The 21,532-nt window shown below is 39.9% G+C and overlaps 2 long non-coding RNA genes across 2 annotated transcripts; both read left to right on the forward strand.

Moving 5' to 3' along the window:
- The first annotated feature begins 9,810 nt into the window (after nt 1-9,810).
- On the forward strand, nt 9,811-11,086 carry LOC135073595 (uncharacterized). Its single transcript, XR_010257652.1, has 2 exons — nt 9,811-10,268; nt 10,360-11,086. It is a non-coding gene; the product is annotated as an uncharacterized LOC135073595 (long non-coding RNA).
- Nucleotides 11,087-16,795: 5,709 nt separating this feature from the next.
- On the forward strand, nt 16,796-18,574 carry LOC135073202 (uncharacterized). The gene is made up of 2 exons (XR_010257595.1): nt 16,796-17,756; nt 17,848-18,574. It is a non-coding gene; the product is annotated as an uncharacterized LOC135073202 (long non-coding RNA).
- The last annotated feature ends 2,958 nt before the right edge of the window (nt 18,575-21,532 follow it).

Consider the following 21,532-nt stretch of genomic DNA (forward strand, 5'->3'; position numbering starts at 1 on the left):
ACTTTAATAAGCCTCTGTAGACGCTGCTTTAGAATAATATACAGATATCTGTATACAGGGTGTCCCAGAATGGGTGAATCAAACTGCTAGGGGAGGTAGCTCTACTAATGAAATATGCCTAAAAAATATGAAAAAAAAAATAAAGCGCATAAGGAAACAACATTTTTTTTTAAAAAGTGAAAATATATCAGTTTTGCCTAAGTATCTGGCTATAATTGCTGCGTTTGGAGTTTATTTGTACTTTTTTCTTACTAATATTAATTGTACATGATCGCTTCTTTTATCTGTAAACAAACTTTTGAAAATAATGACTAGATTTCGAGTTTAGAAAACACTTTATTTAAAAACACATTTTTTTTTCATATTTTTTAAGGATAGTACATTAGTAGAGCTACCTCCCCTAGCAGTTTGATTCACCTATTCTGGGACACCCTGTATAGGTACAAAAAGGTGCAGTGTACTCCGCGTTGGATTGAGAGACGTACGAGTAAACATCGTCGAAAATAAAATTGTTATTACAGTAGGTATGTTATTAACTTTTCCCGCGGCTTCGACAGCTTTGATTTCGTTCTGTTACTGAACGTCTTAAGACAAAATAATCTTACCAAAAATATTAATTTTCTCATCAATAACTTTTAAGAAAATTTTCATTCCCTATCCTCATTTTGAAAACGTTATGAAAGTTTTGCCAAATGTTGTTCTCGATGCGCTAGTAGGGTAAAAAGATGTACTTAGAGGCTCCTTAAGAGCAAAATACTTGACGATTTGTAAGTACTACCAGGCCTGTTCATCTCCACGAGTTTACATCGAAAACAAAACACGCACGATGGCCCACCTACAGGATACTATTCGACAAGGCCTCACATACGAGGGAACATTGACTCACGCACGCGTATTCTTGTGTATGATGGAAGAAAATAAAGAAAATGGTGTACTAAATACTGTGCAGTATTTAACTGCCTAAATAATAATAAAAACACAATGTACTTTTTTAAGTTGCTTCAAGACACTGAGAGGTAAATAAGTAGTTAATATTATTCATGATAATTCATGCTAAATCATGTATTTCCTCCGCCATTTTCCGCAGTTTGGCACCTCACGTCACATCATTTTACCGAAGTCAGCCCTATAGCTTCGGCGCAGTGCCCATCACTGACGTTTGTCAACAAAATGGTGCTTGACTCTTGAGACAGGCTAAATTACACCATATTGTTAATGACATTGAGCATACATTTTTTTAAATACCTTCGCGAAGTAAAACTTCTGTACGTAGTACTTATTATTATTCTGTGGTACTACTATTTAAATAGTCTATACAAAATAGAAATTTTGACTTTGAATTTGACTCTTTCAGGTCTATTATACGAGTATTCCTAAATTCATCAAAAGTTTAGAGTCTTCTGTGGTTTAGATGTGAAAGCAGACAAACAACCATACAGAGTTACTTTCGCATTTTGATATACTCGTACGTAGATTACATAATGAAGCTCGTTACATGTTTGATCTTTGATATAACATGACAGATCAACTCATTAGGTTTCTTCGTAAAAGTGTTTGAGCGCTCTTAATAATCGCATTAATGCTTGTTTTTGTATTAAAATTATCCGACTTATGTTCGTATCATCTTGAATTATCGTCTTATCTTTCATTTAGCTGTCTTTTGCTCTTTAGCTATCGTCTATCGATTAGACAAGGCGCCATGTCAAACCAAAGGTCATCTGAGATCTCTTATCTTGTTCTATTGGTAAGTGAAGTGTAGAAAATCGTGGATTTTCAAGAATGATTTACAGCGATTATAGAGTTAGCGTTTTTGTTCTGTAAAACAAATGAATCATTGTCTTTGGGTTGACAGAGAATTATTAGCGAAGTGATCGAGTGATGCAATTTTAGTATTCTTAGCGAAAGTTTGAATTAAGCAATTAAGCTAGATTAATTAATCAAGCTCTTTTTTCAATTGCTAGAAGTTTGCTCTGTTAGGGTTGTAATAAAGTCATAATAGAGTCAAATATAGCACCAAAAGGTTATACAAAATACTATTTTACTAATACCTCGATACTTATTCAGTACCTGAATATGCTTCGTAGAGTAAAATATAGCATCAGAAGCTAATACAAAACATAAGTTTACATGACCTCAGAACTTATCAGTACTTTTGTGAAGTTTGTTTTATCAAACTCGGGAGTGCAAGCTCATCTCCAGCCGTATTATAACCACAGATATGACTAATCCAAGTCGGACGTAGGTGTTTGAATTCAAAACGGAAAGTTGACGGGAAGGAGGGAAGTTTCATTGAAAGTCGATTTTCGAAGTTGTCTCGATACAGGCGGGCCGTGGCGCTGTGCATACCTATCTCTTTGGGTACAGTCGGGCTTAAAAAACAACTCTTTTTGTCTTAAAGTCTGTTTTTAACCGACTTCAAAAAAAGGAAGAGGTTCTCAATTCGAGTGTGTATTTTATAAATGTACCTACATTTTGAGTAAGGGAGAACGTTTCGATTGAAAATGTAAGGTTTAATTTCACAACCACATTCTTAGACATAGCCTGAAGAATTAATGGAAAAGAAAATCTTGCGTAAACGTGCAGGTAGGTTAATGAGACGTGAAAAAAATATAGTATGGGAGGAATAAATTAATCAGATTATGCCTCTGAAATATAAATATGATATTTTTATGTTACTCGTATTTACATGAATACAGCATATTTGAGAATTGAAAGTGTAAAGGAGACCGAGGTAAGTTGTAACAAGAAAGTTGTGACTCGGTCTCTCCTACTTGAGGCGTTATTTAGTGCCTTTCGAAGCCTTAATCAAATGTGTTTGGTCCATATTTTTGCATCTGACTGTACACGTTCGCGACGCACGTGACATCGCTGTCGTATCTATTTATCGGATACGATCTGATACAACGAATGCTGTATAGGGTTGTAGGTCAAGTTGTTGGATAGTCGATACCAAACGATATTATGATTTGATATTGGATAAAACTTTCTAAGTTTTTGATTCATTCTAGAAAACCACTCAATAGAGACGTAATTACTTCTTGAAGTGAAAATAAAGACATACCTATAAGGATTATTCTTTATCTTAGGATCTAGAGCAAGGGCGTAATATCCTCAGCAGATGATAGGTAGCTACTTAATCATGTTATCAGCCTACTAAATTATTTTATTTATGGCACTCTTTCTGACAAATATATTGCCTCATTATTTTTAAACTATCATCATTTTATTTAACTAAAAAGCTTCAAAATATCGTTCATACAAAAATCACGATCGTTCTATAAAAATGAATCGCGCATCTGAAAATGAAGACAAAGTGCAGTGTGGTCGCTCGCTGGCGAACATCGATGGCCTCATGAAGACGTATTACGCTAACAGAAAATATCCTGCCTTCCCTCACAAGAACGGGGGACTAGTCTAGACCAAGTTTTCGTATTAAAACACAAAGTGAACACAAAATCACAAGTTGAATTGCATAGACCCGCTCTCCACCTTTGCGGGGAATTTCTGCGGATTCCGCGGTGTATTGGTTAGTGGATCGACATTGACTTGCAATGGGTTGTGGGAGTTTTTAAATAAAACATAACCGACTATGCGTTTGGGGTTTTGTTACGTGACAAAAATAACGTTGAGGACTTTTTCGGTGTATCTATTTTTGGCTAGTTTTGGCAATGTTCCGTTGAAATAAACTCTCCACAGGCAGTTAATCAGTATGACATGTAGGTAAGTGCGCACATTACACAGATTTGGCATCTGTCGATTCCACATATAGATTAAAAGAGATCAAACTTATATCGGTTGATTAAAAGTCTGTAGTCTGCGATGACTCAATTACAGCAATGCTCGTAATAATATTATGTGTTGTTGTTATAGTGATTATAAAACAACTTTCTTAAGACAATTTTGAGTTAGTACCATTGTTCTCAAGATGAAATATGTGCTTGTACGCGCTTTGTACTCTAGGTTAATGCAAATTGAGTCTTCATCGCGCTACAAAGGTTATGGCGTGAATCAGTTGATTTGTTGGACTCAACTAAGAGATATTGCTGCGAGAGCGTCTGAAATATAGGCAATTCTGTTTTATTTATCATCGCCGAGGATCGATAAGCGAAACTAATGTTAGGTGCGAGCTAATAAAGGAAGAGAGGCATTTAAAGTTAGTTCGCGGAGACAATGGGCGGTAGTGCGGGTTTGAACGAACCTAATCGAGCGAATCTTTCTTAATCGGAAATTGGACAAATAAACTAGAGAACAAGTAGGCAACTAATCTTATTTTACTATTACTTTACTTGCTTACTTTAAAATGCATTTGAGTTGAAAAACATTTTCCAACCACTACATTTTGCGAAATACGTTATGAATGTGTTTATAGAGACGTTTATGAAGTATGTATTAACCCATTTATCAACTTTATTTACAGAAGAAGAAGCGTTAGAGGCGAATAACCTTGGTTTTAGTTATTGAGTATAAAGAGAAATCATGTTTAGTATTTCGTGTTGTTCACAGATTTCAATTTTAATAATACATAATATTAATAAACGTTTTCGTATTCACCTGTAGTTCTTGGGCAACGAACGTATGATTTTATTAATCAAGGCCTAATACAAAATGTAGCTTTCTTTAGACGTAGTATGTTTCGATTTCGTGATTGACTGATACGAGTACATTAATAAATCTAAGTACAAAAACAGTAGATGTGACGTGTGATGCGACTTGGAATCCCTCGGGTAGGTACTTAGTATGGATTTGTACTTAATTAACCCAGTAAAAGCTGTCCACCGCGAAACCTGCAAGCTGACCACAGGCGTCTTCACACTTTTAAGGCTTATAGGATGCGCGGGTCACGCCAGCTGCGGCGCGTGCGCTTCCGTTTCCGCGCGCGCCGCACATGGCCAGTATGGCCGCCCCAGGTGGTCACTTCATAACCAATACGAATTTACGATTCCGGCTGTAAATGGGTTAAGCTTTATGGTTTGTTGTCGTTTAAGTAGCTTAGTTACAGCAATATAAATTTTAAGGTCAATTTGTTATGAAATGTTGGGATTGAATAGGTGAGTCGATTACTCAGATAATCTATCTTAATAAGCGCACTGATGTTTACATGAATAATGTTTTCATGGATATATTTACAATGCTGAAATAGTAGATAGTTTTAGATGTCGCAAACCATTATTTTCCTACTTATTTTCAAACACGTTATTGTTTGTTATTATAAATTATGGGAGATGACAAAATATATTGCCATAATTTATCTATCAGACACTATAGTCGTTATAAATGAGCAAATAACTAAACCACGACTAGACACTAGGAAATAAACTGTCCAGTTAGAAAGGAAAATAAGAGCAAAATTACAGCTTGCCTGCAGCGCAGCCATTCCGCATGTGTATTGTTGCAATTTCAAAAATTCCCATTATAGTGGAGCGTGAAGAGGAGAGAAATAAGAAGCGGACAATACGATATAGTGGGTTCTTTGGACAATGGCAGGCGGCGAGGGCTCCGTCGCTCGGCAACGCCGCTCGCGCCGCCGTCGCGTCCCTTATAGAACCACTTTATTGCAATACTGTATGAACTATAACAAATTCTTGGGACAATTAGACATCGTACCGTGAGTCTGTTTGTGAACTTCATTTCCCAGCTTTCATTTCGCTAAAAAGTTCTCGCGGACAATAGTAAAGGTACCTATTGCATGGGTGCTCGAAGGGTAACTCTTTGCTTGCATAGGTACGAATACAAGCTAATTTAGTGATTTTTAGAATAAAATAAGTAGTCATAAGAAGTTTATCTAAGACTTACTTCAGATTAAGCTTATTTTCATGCAATAATCAAGGTCGTTAATGAAAGTAATAAACATGGTGAATTTATTTTACTTTTAATTTCACAATAACAAAAATATGTATACGTATCTACTAAAGCCATATAAGCTTTGCTTCTCCCTCGATTTATTACCTCGTATGGTGCTATACGAATACGTATAGCCGCTTAAACGCCTACGGTTAGCGTGGCATTCTTTTTGTAAGCTTTCAATAACCACAAAGAGGCGGCCCTATCTCGGCTCCGAACTTGGATGTCGGCGTCTTGCAAAAAGCCTCCTTTTCTGGCCGATCGATTGAGTATTCCGCAGCGTTCTAATAACATTCCTGCCCGATACATCACACCTCGACGCTTGCCGATTACGTGTGGGTGTTAAGTATAATTTGTACATAAAAATTTACCCATAATTTGCGATACAGTTTTTTACTGGTTTTCTTGATTGAGTAAAAAAGAGAAGACAAGATTTAGATTTTATGCCGGCGATTATGTTCATTAAAACGTACCATTTTTATTGTGGGAGCAACATTGAATTTGGGAAACAAGTTTTCACCTCTCCATGCTAATCAGCGCTCTACCTCGACGATAATTATGCATCAGAATTATTTTCAAGGTTGTAAGTTCATGGTGGAACTGGTTTACTTTTAACAATAATTATTTTAATAAGATTACCACTGTTTATAAGTTTGGATTAGCAACACAGCATTAGATATGAAGACCAGAATTTTAGATTCGAATAAAAGCACCTACTTAATGAGCTTTTAGCAATGGTTTTACCTTGAAACTTTAAGCATATTGTTTATAAAACAGACATCAATATTTCATTACATTCCATACAAGTGGACATTGTTCTCACGCCACATCCACCAGAGGCCATGACGCAAACCCTGTCTGGATATTGTAGCAGGAAGGTGTACATTGTATATGTATGGCTCTTCGGTGTTTTGGCTTATACAATGCTACACGGAGGATTTATTGCGTACAACCGTGGCGCGATAAAGGCAGTAGACAATAGACTTCCAGATGGCAGCCGATTGGGCGACACGTGTATGCTTTTAGCCTTAGTCTTCGACAGCCAATTACGCGGAGTCTGTCGCCGGCGTCATTCATCACGGACAAACGAGCGATTTTTTATTACAGCGAGGGAAAAACAGGGAGCCGTCGGACGGTAAATGATACTACAGCTAGGTGCGGCAATTAGGCCGGGCTACGTGGACGGATTCCGTGGATTAGCCGCTCCGGAGATTATAAGATAGATGCGTTTATTCCACTGTTTTACTCGTAGTTCAGTCTAGGCTAAGCTGCAGCGCGGAACAATTGCTACGGTACTTGTTTATTACTCTACGAATGCAATTTGTATCTTGTTTAATTATAATTGCTTTATAAACGTTATCAATATTATAATTGCATAGGTTGATGTAATTTTGTTAGTTAGTTAGTTAAGTTATTTTTAAAACCAAAAATAGCTCTTCGAAGGGCCATAGGCCTCTCAAAACACGCTTTATTAAGTTTTTAATAGCTTTATCTAACGTTTTCAACTGCAAGATACCTAATTTATCTAAATAATCACGTCAACTTAACAGTTTTCAGATTCTTATGAGGCTATTAACTTTATCTATTCATTTTATACTGCGTGTCACTAATTACGCAATTTATTCAATAGGATCCGACAGCCGCTGGTTGTCGCGCCACCGACAGGGGTGCAAGTTAATTGTGTAAGGAATTTTATATAGCGGCCATAAAACTCGCATTGTGACACAAAAGGTGAAGTTGAAACAATAAAAACGGGCATAACTAGACTGAGTCGGGGACGCACACTAAATCCCTATTAATTAAAATGCATTTGAATGTTTAAAATTTCCTTTATAAACTGTTTCTCCCGTTCTTTTTAAGGTAAGCTGAAGTTTCACAACTAAGGTTTAAAAATGCCGTTGTTTTGAAAGTGATTTGGCAGTCACGAAAAATTTAATATAACAAAAACAACTCGTAAGTAGAGCGTACACAACAATTTTTATTGCACTTCTCGTGAGCAACATGGTATTCCATGGTTCCCGTTCCCCATTTCCCCGGCACAAACCCCTTGAAATGGGGGGTAGTACGACAGAGTGGAGTTCGTTGTCGTCATTACGAGGCGGCCGTATTTTTTCATGCCACAGGTTGTGGGCATCTATGTGAACGTTTTGGCTTCAGCTGCGAAACTTTCGAGTAAACTTTAGCTACCTATTCAACTCCTACGAGAAACTATAGTTAGATGACTTACATACGTATACACGTACGGAGCATTTACTGCGGTCAATTCCAGATACCTGTGGGTCTCGATTGCAATCTCGTTTATGACGATGAGAGTAATTAAACCCGTAATTAGATGAATGTATACAGATATTGAGGGGTAGGTAATGATAGTCATATTACGACTATGTCTAATTTGTATTGTAAATTTTATTGTGGGTACACCTATTTGGTAAGCAAATATAACTTTGGACAATACGGATGTTTTCTACAAAGGACCTTACATAAAACAGACAATTTTATTGTGGATTAAAGACAGGAATATAGGAATAAAAGGGTTCGAATTCAAATTGAAAAAGGTCCCTGGAGTGGAAGCAGTTTTGCTTTGGTTTGCGCCGACGTCATTAAGCGGCACGCGTCGCGACCGCGATCATATTTTTTCACACACCACTAGTTGCGTTACGAACACCATATCTCAGGAGGACGGCTTTTGTTTTGTTTTGTTTTATGAAAATTTTGCACAGGTTTTCTTCTTTCTTTACTAGCTTTGTCTACATAAAAATTGATTTTATTTTTGTTAGACGATAATAAATCAAAAGGTGCAAAAGTTGCCCTAAAAAGTAAAAAAATTCGATACTCAATTATTTATTTCTTCCATGATGTTTCAACATTTAATTACATAATTAGTTTTTTAAATAATTCCGTTTTTATAAAATATCGGAATTACAGGATAGTATGTAAGCGGGGGAACCAATAGCTAAGTAACTATAGCACATTCAGGTACACACTTTTCGCCCCTCTTAGGTAAACACTCGTTTTTCCCCCATGGTTCTCAATATTACCCAGTATTTCTCTCTATGTTTCCGATAATTTGAGCAACTTTATTCTGTTTCGCTGCGTCACTAGATCTTGATAAATTTATTTCTGTATCACGTATTTCAGAACTCACTCAGTCATGGTTATCGTTCAGATTCGGAATGGATTCGAAATTCTTACAAAAACGGCTTAAAATAACTTTCTATACGGTAGAAATACCTATGGGCTAAAATGTTACCAAAAATATATGATTTTTCAAATAATTTTCACGTTCCCAATGAGAAAGCTATTTAATTCGAGAGCCACGATCGTCTATTAACTTAGTAACAACTTACAATAAAATTACTTGAATCTTAATTTGGCACACTAACATTTTTTATTTTATTTTTTTTATTTATGTGATAGGAGGCAAACGAGCAAACGGATCACCTGATGTTAAGTGATTACCGTCGCCCATAGACACCCGCAGACCCAGGGGCGTTACAGGTGCGTTGCCGGCCTTTAAGGTAAAGATACGCTCTCCTCTTGAAAGCTTGCAGGTCGTATCCGTCCGGAAACACCGCAGACGACAGTCCATTCCACAGTTTGGTTGTACGGGGCAGAAAGTTTCTAGAGAAACGTACTGTTGTGGACTGCCAACCATCTAAGTGATGGGGGTGGAAGTGCTGTCGGGTAGATCGGTGGCGAAAAGTGGCGGCAGGAATAAGTCCGGATAATTCTTCGGAGCACTCCCCGTGATACATGCGACAGAATATGCACAGTGAGGATACATCTCTACGCAGCGCCAAGGGGTCAAGGAGATCCGAAATGTCCTGGCAGTCAACGATTCGAGCTGCTCTCCGTTCAATGCGGTCCAGAGGGAGAAGCTGGTACTGGGGCGCACCTGCCCAAAGATGAGAACAGTATTCCATATGAGGCCGAACCTGCGCCTTGTAAAGTTGCAGACGATGGTGTAACGTTGCCGTTTGCTGTTTTTTCACAAATTAATATTTCTTCTCAATATTCTGATTTTGGATACCACTAGCGACATCTATTGGCGTGATTTAGAATTAATTTGCAATAGATGGCGCTTTTTGCTCAGTTAATTGAAATATACTTTGATGAAACATTTCCTAGTGTTTTTATATTGATTATTCTATTTTTCAAATAGAATATTTTCAGTGTTCTGGAAATTGTTTTCATCATGGTTTTATTAGTACAGTATTTACTTTTTCAAACGGCGAAACGAAACGTATCGCGATGTCTATGACAGAGCGGCTGTCAGTGGAGCTGTCAAATGACTTAGGAATTTGTCGATCGTGCGCAACCGCAATTTGATTATTTTCGGGAATGTAATTCCTTTTATTTCAAATCGGGTGGTGCAAAATGCATCCACGATAATTTCTTGATGAATAAATAAAAATAACACACATGAGGTAAGTTCCCGTCGGAGAATTTATTTATTTTTCGTGATTGATATTTTTCGTATTCCAGTACGTGGTTATTTCATGTGATCGTTTCTTTCAGAGATTCCCTAAATTCTATTCGGATGAGGGTATTGGGTTGCTGAGGGCTGCGAGCGAAGCTCAAATTAGTGAACAGCCTTCGTAAGTATTTCTTTCCCATTGCGGTTTTTTTCATAACCTAATGCCACGTTCCACATGTGATGCTGACACACGTATTTTTCGTTTCAGATGCGGGATTTCATAGATTTCATATTTTACATGTTGATATTTCATATATTTTAATTTCTCTTCATTTCGTATCAAATATTTGTCCTTTCTAAACTGCTGATCTCTTCGCATTTCCTCCTTGTCATCAAACCTCTGTCTCTGCAAGAGTTTGAACGCTTACCTGTCGAAGAGATGCAAGAGCTTCACCTGGCACTGCGCGCTTGAGGCCGTGGAGGACGCTGCTTGGAGCCTAAAAGTGTGCGAGACCCGTTGGACCCCGGAAGAAGAGAGGAACGTTCAGGGTAACGGCTTATAACCGCATGGCTTCCAAGGTACCCACTTTTCCATCCTTCAAGTAGGAGTCTTTCCGACCTGACATAGTGCAGTTATCTTAACTATTAGAGTCTTTTAATATTTAGGCTGAGTTTTAAGAAATTTGTAGTGGCAATAATATTCACCAAACCGAACCTAATTAACGACCCTGAATCCCTTGAGATTGGCACTATTACAGTAGTTATTATAATATCGTAATTGTTAACTTTATACGAGCATACGAGATAAAAATAAATTGTGTCAATTGAGAGGGAGCTGTTTTATTTACATTTTTTTAATTTCATACAAGGAACGGTAACTTATATAAATTTCTGCAAGCCGGACAACCTCTTTTCCACGTGCAGACAATTCACCATCTTCTCAGTCTGCACCGGTGGCGGTTCAATTCCAGTCACCAAGCCGCCAGGGAAAAATCCTTTCTTGCAGTGGCGCCCAACGTGGGGCCCCTCTTTGGTGTTTATTATTGCCACCCTTTTTGTAAAAGGTTTATGGGTGGATGGTTAATAAAAGAAGCGACATTGTTTGCTGACTATCCTTTCATACACTTTTATTTAGTTATTTTATTATTGTAATTAGGGAATTTCTCATGTTGTGTGTTGTGTTTGTCCTGTATTTTATTTTTGTGGCCCACATGTTATTTTGTTAACAACATAAACTTATAACCTATTTATAACAGAGCGTACTTACTCTTATTTATGAGGAACTACATAATGTTTGGTTATTTTGTTGAGTTGAAACTTGTTTTATAGTTGGGACAAGTAAGTAACATTTTTATTGTTAGGTTATCGATTTAGTATACCTACACTGCTTTTGTGTTTCTTTATGTAAACATATAACCCGTTACTTACTTTAATTTTAATTAATTTTTCAAGGACAAACACTTTTGTTGAAATTTAAAATTAGTTTATGTAATAGGATAACAAAGTACCTATTTACCTGTTATTTTGTACTAAGGTAACAATTTCCTTTGTGTCACTGCGGACATATAACATTTATTTGAAGTTACCTAGTACATTTTTTTTTGTAAATTATTTACATACTTGTTAGTTACTTGTATAATTTTTATAACAATAACATTATTGTTGTTATTGTGTGTTTTAGAACATAAGTGAGAGGTTTTATCCAATCTTGTAAGGTGCCATTCTCAACAAATTTGACAATTTAAATTCATTTTCATTCAAAAATTTTAAAATAATATTTTTGCCACTTAGTTTATTTTACACATAGTTTTTTACAATGGATACCAAAACGGTTTACTACCATTCATTATTACGCGACGAACTTATTTATGAGATAACTGTTCGATCTGAGTCGCCGGAAGATACAGTTCCCAAAATGAAAAAACAACTTAAGTCATTGTGTTCTGAGTTTAGTCCTGAGGAAATTATTGATGAAGAACTTAAACCTAGTGTGGAATTGCCCAATATTTCTGGCAAGTTAAAGGAATTACAATCACACTTAGATAATTTCAAGAAGACTAAGGAGCGGTATCAGCTGACTCGTTCGAAGGCTTTGTATTGCCACTTGCTTCACCGACTGGATAGGCTAGCAGCGTGTAAGGAATCTGTTGACGCAGCTATTCATGCTAGCTTAAAACAGAAGTTGAACTTGTGCTTTTCAGTTTTAGAAGGCTTCGTCACAAACAAATCAGATGGTGAATCTAGTTCCAATTTATACTCAGACGATTGTAGGGAAACTGTTGTTGTGGACCAGTCATCGAAGGTAAATGTTTTAAATTGGAACATAAAGTTTTCAGTTGATTCCAGTGTGCATTCCTTTTTGGAATTAGTTAATGAACGCGCGACAGCTTTTGGTGTTTCTGATAGTATTTTATTTAAGTCGGCGTTTTGTTTTTTCCATGATCAAACACTCTTATGGTATAGAGGTGTCAAAGATCAGGTCTCGTCGTGGAAGGAACTAAGTGAATTATTGGTTGAGGAGTTTGCACCTGCAGATTATGACTATAGGTTGATAGGAGAAATTCGTTCTCGTACACAAGGTCAGGATGAACCTACCCACATTTATTTCGCTATTATGAATGGAATGTTTTCGCGTTTGAAACGGCCATTTTCTGAACAAGATAAGATTGAGATCTTGTTACATAATATTAGGCCTATCTATGCTGAATTGTTAGCTTTACACGACTTCGACACTGTTGCTGACCTCAAAGATAAATGTCGTAAAATTGAAGTAAGACGTCAGCAAACTAGTACCTTCAATGAACCACCTAAACAGCCGTGTATGAATCCGGAGTACACCTACAAGGGTAAATCACCAAAGCCTGTTACTGCTGTCACACAACCACCCTTTTCTGACAGTAAACCTACTTCTAACAAAAAACTCTTGTGTTTGAAGTGTAAGGCAAATACACATAGTACAAAATACTGTACGGATAAACGGTTGCTATGTTTTAAGTGTGGTGAAGTAGGGTACACTACTAAAAATTGTGCTAAGTGTAAAAGTGCTACCAATTCAAAAAACTAGCAGGTAACCGAAGTGATGTTTTTTCAGAAGATGTCGAACCTTCTGAAAATAAACAATGGTTAGACATTGTTGATTCTTATTTCAAAAACAACAACGTTACTTCGGTTTTGTTTAAACCTAATATAAATGATGTTCGGCCATATTTGAACGTGAACATTTTAGACATGACTGTTTGCGGATTATTGGATTCTGGAGCTGCAATTTCAATTATTGGTAACGGAGCACACCAACGTTTCATTGATCTGGGTTACTCTTTGGATGAGTCGTGTGCATCAACGGTTACTGTTGCTGATGGGTCTTTCTGTAGCACTATAGGAACCATCACATTACCTATTACATTTAAGGACGTCACAAAGGTAATTACATTTTATGTCATTCCTTCAATTGTCTCTGATGTCATTTTAGGAGTAGACTTTTGGAAAAATTTTAAATTAATGCCAGAGATTTTTCAAAATATTTGTTACGTAGAGGCACCTAAAAATTTTCTTAAAACTTCATCGAACATTGACAAGCCTATCAATTTTATTCAGTCTTTTGAAAACTTAAACTTGGAACAACGTGAATTGGCAGACAGGATGATCAAACAGTTTCATAGTGTTTCTTTTGAAAGCAAGGGCTTAGGTAGGACGGATCTTATTGAGCACACAATAAACACAGGCGAAGCTTCACCGATTAAGTGTAGGCCATATCCCATGTCACCTGAGAAGTCTAAGGAGTTACATAAGGAGGTAGATAAGATGCTGGAGCTAGATGTTATTACACCTAGTGAAAGTCCGTGGAATAATCCCGTACTTATGGTTCCTAAATCTGACGGTTCATGGCGATTTTGTTTAGACTGCCGTAAACTTAATGCAGTCACTAAAGGTGATGCTTACGCTATCCCGTACATACCTCAAATTTTAGACAGCCTTAGAAATGCTAAGTACATCAGTTCTGTGGATTTTAAATCTAGTTTCTGGCAAATTAAATTAGACGAACAGTCACAAGAGAAAACTAGTTTCACTGTTCCAGGGAGAGGCTTGTTCAAATTTAAGGTAATGCCATTTGGTCTTTGCGGAGCACCTGCTCGTCAGCAAAGATTGATGGACATGTTGTTCGGAACGCCTTTTTGTAGTGACATAACTAAAGGAATGATCTTTTGTTACGTTGATGACGTCATAATAGTTGCAGAGGACTTCAATACGCACTTATTATTACTACAGCGACTGCACCAACGTATCCAAAGTGCAAATTTGACGATTAACTTCGAAAAAAGTAAATTTTTTAGACAGTCGCTGAAATATTTAGGGTACATCGTTGATGAGTATGGTTTGAGGACAGACCCAGACAAAGTGCGTGCAATTCTTGATTTCCCGGTACCAAAAACTTCGAAAGAGGTTAAAATGTTTATTGGCACTTGTTCTTGGTACCGTCGGTTCATCCGGAATTTTGCATCCATTGCTGCGCCTTTGAATGCCCTCACCAGTACTAAGACTAAATTTTTGTGGAACCCAGCTGCACAAGAGGCTTTTGAATCTTTAAAAAATTGTTTGGTCTCTGCTCCAGTTTTAGCATGCCCAGATTTTGAGAAGCCCTTTTCTGTTCATTGCGATGCGTCAAGTTACGGCATAGGTGGTATGCTAACCCAGACAGTAGACGGGAATGACCATCCTATTGCATATATTAGTAGATCACTTAATAAGAATGAACGTAACTACAGTGCAACCGAAAGGGAAGCACTAGCGGTAGTTTTTGCGGTAGAGAAATTTGAACCGTACCTAGGCACCAGACCATTTAAGGTTATTACGGATCATGCTTCCCTTAAATGGTTCATGAACTTAGAGAACCCGACAGGTCGTTTAGCTCGTTGGGGATGTCGTCTGTCCCAATACAATTTTACTATCGAGCATCGTAGGGGGAAGGATAATGTTGTCCCAGACGCTCTCTCGCGTTTATTGAATGTAGATGCTATAGATACCTCAGTTTCAGTAGACGTTGATGACGAGTGGTATAATAAAGTGATACATGGTTGCACGGCTTATCCAAAGAACTACCCCAACTATCGCATTGAAAATGGGAAACTGTACAGGCTTAGTAAAGGTAAATATACCCTGACACAGGAGTTTGACTGGAAAGAAGTTGTGTCCAAGTCCAAGAGGAAAGCAGTCATCGCCGAAAACCACGAACCTCCGACTTCAGCACACTTTGGTGTATTCAAAACACACCGAAGATTGAGCCTGAGGTATTATTGGCCGGGGATGTACCGCGACGTCATGGACTTCGTAAAAAATTGCACAACTTGTTCCGCGTACAAACACAAGACTACCTTGACACCTGGACTCATGGGTCAGCCTAAGCAATGTTTCAGACCGTTTCAAGCTTTGTCGATAGACTTAGTCGGACCTTTGCCTAGATCCCGATCAGGTTACATTCATCTGTTAGTGGTCACTTGCTGTTTTTCAAAATATACAATGCTATTTCCCTTGAGACGCGCGACTAGCGCAGCTGTGGCAAAGGCGTTCGAGAACTATGTCCTCCTGGCTCATGGAATTCCTGAAACCGTAATTACCGACAATGGGGTTCAATTTACGGGATCGGAATTTCGTAGCCTGTTGGAGAAATATAACGTCCCTCGTGTACATTACGGTCCTAGATACACGCCACAGATAAACTTGGTCGAAAGGTATAACAAAACAGTAATGACTGCTGTATCTTCGTACGTGAAAGAAGATCATAGAACCTGGGATCTCAATTTGTTTAAGATTCAGTTCGCACTTAACAGTGCTGTGAACGAATCTACCGGATTTACACCGTTCTTTTTGGTTCATGGCAGAGAACCTATAATAAATGGCTCCTTTTATAAGCAAACGGACGACTGCGAGTATGAAGTTGCTATGCCAAGAGAAGACTATGCAGGGGAGTTTGGCGTCTTGAAGGAAGTGTTCGAGAAGGTACGTTCGCATTTACTGAAGGCCCACGCTACGAACACCAGGTACTACAACCTCAGAAGACGTAACGTCAAACTTTCAGAGGGTCAGGAGGTGTGGCGCAAAACGTACATTCAGAGTGACGCTGAGAAGTTCAAGGCTACCAAGCTTGCCCCAAAGTACGAGAAGTGCATTGTCAAGAAGGTACTATCTCCGCTTGTTTACGAGTTAATTGCTCACAATGGCAAGCCTCTCGGTACTTGGCATATCAAGGACATCAAGGTTTAATCCTTGTCTTTTGTTTTCACCCTCAGTTCGCCGAATAGTTTTTTTGCCAGGGTTCTCAGCCGTAGGACTTGTTTCACAAGTGTTGTTTGGTATTCTACCAACAATGACGCCAAGGCTACTTTTCCCTTTTAGGGAAACCTTTAGGTTAGTTTTTTTTTGTGATCGCCCCATTTAGGGTATGCGATTTATTTTTCTTTTTTCGAGTGGACAAGTATCTGCTGTATACTTGCCTCGTGTTTTTTTCTCTGTGACTTTATAGTCCAGACTTTTGTTTCCATGTGTTTTGAGCACTATTCCCTGTGGTTGTGTTTTGTTGCGATGACGTCCAATTATATTGTGATCAGCGACGTTTTGTTCTGCGGTTTATAACCCAGGCATTTTTATTTTATTTTAGCAAATAATGTTAGTTATGGCCGAAATAGCCTAACAACGTTTTGGAAAAAAAACGAGTAGAATTGCATGTCAAGTTCTACTTTACTGGGGAAATCGAGTACCACTGGTTCACAGTTGGGACTTTATGGGGAATTTTGGATGCTCGGACAGGAGAGATTTTTTTTTGGCTGGTAGAACATCAGTCCTGGTAGATGGATTATTTTGGTTTGGTATTGCTTTTGTGAAAGTTTAGTTATAGTTAGTAAGTTAGTTTTTTTTCTCAATTGGACTTTTTGGGGGTCTTTCTGGTGTAAAGATTCATTTTTTTTTCTCTTTTTCAGTTTGTAGTTCGCTGAGGGCAGCTCAGATTCTTTCTCCGTGCGAATGTCTAGGGGGGAGGGTATTGTAACGTTGCCGTTTGCTGTTTTTTCACAAATTAATATTTCTTCTCAATATTCTGATTTTGGATACCACTAGCGACATCTATTGGCGTGATTTAGAATTAATTTGCAATAGATGGCGCTTTTTGCTCAGTTAATTGAAATATACTTTGATGAAACATTTCCTAGTGTTTTTATATTGATTATTCTATTTTTCAAATAGAATATTTTCAGTGTTCTGGAAATTGTTTTCATCATGGTTTTATTAGTACAGTATTTACTTTTTCAAACGGCGAAACGAAACGTATCGCGATGTCTATGACAGAGCGGCTGTCAGTGGAGCTGTCAAATGACTTAGGAATTTGTCGATCGTGCGCAACCGCAATTTGATTATTTTCGGGAATGTAATTCCTTTTATTTCAAATCGGGTGGTGCAAAATGCATCCACGATAATTTCTTGATGAATAAATAAAAATAACACACATGAGGTAAGTTCCCGTCGGAGAATTTATTTATTTTTCGTGATTGATATTTTTCGTATTCCAGTACGTGGTTATTTCATGTGATCGTTTCTTTCAGAGATTCCCTAAATTCTATTCGGATGAGGGTATTGGGTTGCTGAGGGCTGCGAGCGAAGCTCAAATTAGTGAACAGCCTTCGTAAGTATTTCTTTCCCATTGCGGTTTTTTTCATAACCTAATGCCACGTTCCACATGTGATGCTGACACACGTATTTTTCGTTTCAGATGCGGGATTTCATAGATTTCATATTTTACATGTTGATATTTCATATATTTTAATTTCTCTTCATTTCGTATCAAATATTTGTCCTTTCTAAACTGCTGATCTCTTCGCATTTCCTCCTTGTCATCAAACCTCTGTCTCTGCAAGAGTTTGAACGCTTACCTGTCGAAGAGATGCAAGAGCTTCACCTGGCACTGCGCGCTTGAGGCCGTGGAGGACGCTGCTTGGAGCCTAAAAGTGTGCGAGACCCGTTGGACCCCGGAAGAAGAGAGGAACGTTCAGGGTAACGGCTTATAACCGCATGGCTTCCAAGGTACCCACTTTTCCATCCTTCAAGTAGGAGTCTTTCCGACCTGACATAGTGCAGTTATCTTAACTATTAGAGTCTTTTAATATTTAGGCTGAGTTTTAAGAAATTTGTAGTGGCAATAATATTCACCAAACCGAACCTAATTAACGACCCTGAATCCCTTGAGATTGGCACTATTACAGTAGTTATTATAATATCGTAATTGTTAACTTTATACGAGCATACGAGATAAAAATAAATTGTGTCAATTGAGAGGGAGCTGTTTTATTTACATTTTTTTAATTTCATACAAGGAACGGTAACTTATATAAATTTCTGCAAGCCGGACAACCTCTTTTCCACGTGCAGACAATTCACCATCTTCTCAGTCTGCACCGGTGGCGGTTCAATTCCAGTCACCAAGCCGCCAGGGAAAAATCCTTTCTTGCAATGGGCTGGAGTGAAATACCGTCTCGATCTATTGAGCACACCAAGCTTCTTCGAGGCTAATTTAGCCTTACCCTCTAAATGACCACGGAACTGGACTTCGCTCGATATGTCAACACCAAGGATTCCGATATTGGCTGAGGCAGTTAGGGGAGTGCTCTCGAAACAGCGGGATACGACAAACGGCAACTTTTTGGCGGTGAACGCGCAAACTTGTGTCTTTGTAGGGTTAAATTGGACCAAATTGCGTCGACCCCAGTCTGAGACCTCCTTCAAGGAGGTTTCAATGTCGGACACAAGTTTGTTACGGCTCTCAATGACGTTCTCCCGAGAGATATTTGCGCGGCCGGTATAAGCGGCATCAACCGTGCTGTCGTCCGCATAGCAATGAATGCCGCTAATTTGCAGCATATCATTGATATGCAGAAGGAAGAGCGTAGGCGATAGCACACAGCCTTGGGGGACACCAGCATTCACAGACATAGAGTCTGAGCATTTACTGTCGACAACGACCTTAATGCTTCTGTCTGCTAAAAAGCTGGCGACCCATCCGCATAATTTCTCGGGAAGCCCATAGGAAGGGAGCTTCGAAAGAAGCGCTTTGTGCCAAACCCGATCGAAGGCCTTCGCCATATCCAAACTGACCGCCAATGCTTCCCCCTTAGTCTCGATCGCCTGTGCCCAACAATGTGTCAAGTAGACCAGAAGATCACCAGCCGAGCGACCTCCACGGAAACCGTACTGTCGGTCACTTAGCAACTGGTGGGCCTCTAGGTACCGAAGGAGCTGGCTGTTGATAATGGATTCCATTATCTTCGAGAACAAGGAGGTGATTGCTATCGGCCTATAGTTGGACGGATTTGAGCGGTCACCTTTTTTAGGGATCGGGTGCACCAAAGCTGTCCTCCATGAGGTCGGGACTATGCCAGAGAGGTAGGAGAGCCGAAAAAGGCGCGTTAAAACCGGTGCTAACTCTGGAGCGCACGTCCTCAGCACGATAGGAGGGATTCCATCGGGCCCACTCGACTTATGGATATCCAGGGAAAATAGAGCCAGGCGTACTGAGCTTTGGTGGAACCGGATATCCGGCATACAGCTCTCACACCTTGGTATAATCGGTGGCTCATGTCCCCCGTCATCCAGTGTCGAGTTGGACGCAAAGAGTTTGCCCAGAAGATCGGCTTTCTCCTTTGCATCGTGGGCCAACGAACCGTTTCCCATGTGCAGGGGTGGAAATGATGGCGTGCAGAAATTTCCTTGGATAGCTTTGGCAAGAGACCAGAACGCACGAGTTCCAGAAGGAAGACGCTCTAGCTTCCCACCAATTCTACCAATGTGCTCCGACTTCGCCCTTGCAATGACTCTTTTGAAAGACCTAGAGGCAAAGTTAAACTCCTTTTTTAATGCGCTGGTGTTTTCATCCCGTAGCCTCGCTGCATTTGCCCAGGCTTGGTAGGATTCCTGCTTCCGGCGTAAAACCTTTTTGCAGGATTGACTAAACCAAGGCTGAGATTTGCCACCAATGGGAACAACAGAAGACGGTATGAAAAGTTCCATACCCTGCAGCACCACATCAGCAACAAGATCAGCAACGACGCTGGGATCATCCTGCGTGAAGCAAACCTGCCTCCAGGGGTAAGATGCGAAGAAGGACCGCATCTCATCCCAGTCTGCTGACCTGTAGTGCCACACGCGGCGACTGCATGCAACTCGTGGTCGCGGCGAGCACGTGAGTGGCACCGTACTCCGGATAAGGCAATGGTCCGAGGAGCCCAGAGGGGCGCCAACGGATAGCTGATAGCCATCCGGATGGGAAGTCAGCAGAAGGTCTAACAGTGAAGGTTCTTGGCTCTCTACATCTGGGATTCGCGTGGGCGTAGTAACCAGTTGTGTCAAGCCATATGCGAAGGCGAAGTCGTGAACAGATCTCCCTGCATGATCGGTTTTGCTCGATCCGAGCCATTCGGTGTGATGGGCGTTGAAATCGCCAAGTATCACGATCTCTGCAGAGGGGATCTGCTGCTGCACTGATTCTGCAGCCATTTGGACGTGCTCAATGAGTCGGTCAGTTTCGGCATCACCGCTATGGGACCTATAGAGGCAGGCGTAGACGCGGGGGTGGTCATCGCTGTCTACGCGGAGCCATAAGGTGGAGAGGTCCCTGCTTTCGAGGTGGCTGAGGCGTCGAGAACTGATATTGCCCCCTACGTACACGCACACCCCGGCCCTAGGCACAAAGGCATGTTCCAGTTTATACCCAGGGTAGGAGAGATAAGATGTGTCCGCAGGAGACGATATCTGAGTCTCGGTTAAGAAAAGCAAGGCCGGCTTTGCTGTCTCAAGGTGGTGGTGAACAGCATTGAGGTTAGAGTGTAAGCCCCTGATATTGCAAAAGTCCACGGCCAGCGTGGCAGGGGGTGCCATGGTAAATTTGCTCTTGCCCCAGGTGTTGAGCGCGGTTTTGCCCTCCCCAGAGTACGAGGGGCGGCCTGGGCATCCACGCTCAGATGTGTTGTGTCCTGAGCATGGATGTCCAGGGAGGGATTCTCCAACGCTAACGCAGCTGGTACCCTCCTGGGGTAAAATAGTTTTTAACTGCGCTATCATTAGGAGGTGGGGGGGGGGGGGGGGGTTGGGCCTCCGGTACCCTCACTCACTCGGCGAAACACAACACAAGTGCTGCTTCACGCCGGTTTTCTGTGAGGCCGTGGTATCACTCCGGTCGAGCCGGCCCATTCGTGCCGAAGCATGGCTCTCCCACGGTGAAGAACATCTCCAAAATTT

The sequence above is a fragment of the Ostrinia nubilalis genome, chromosome 7, assembly GCF_963855985.1.
Source record: "Ostrinia nubilalis chromosome 7, ilOstNubi1.1, whole genome shotgun sequence".
NCBI classification, from domain to species: domain Eukaryota; kingdom Metazoa; phylum Arthropoda; class Insecta; order Lepidoptera; family Crambidae; genus Ostrinia; species Ostrinia nubilalis.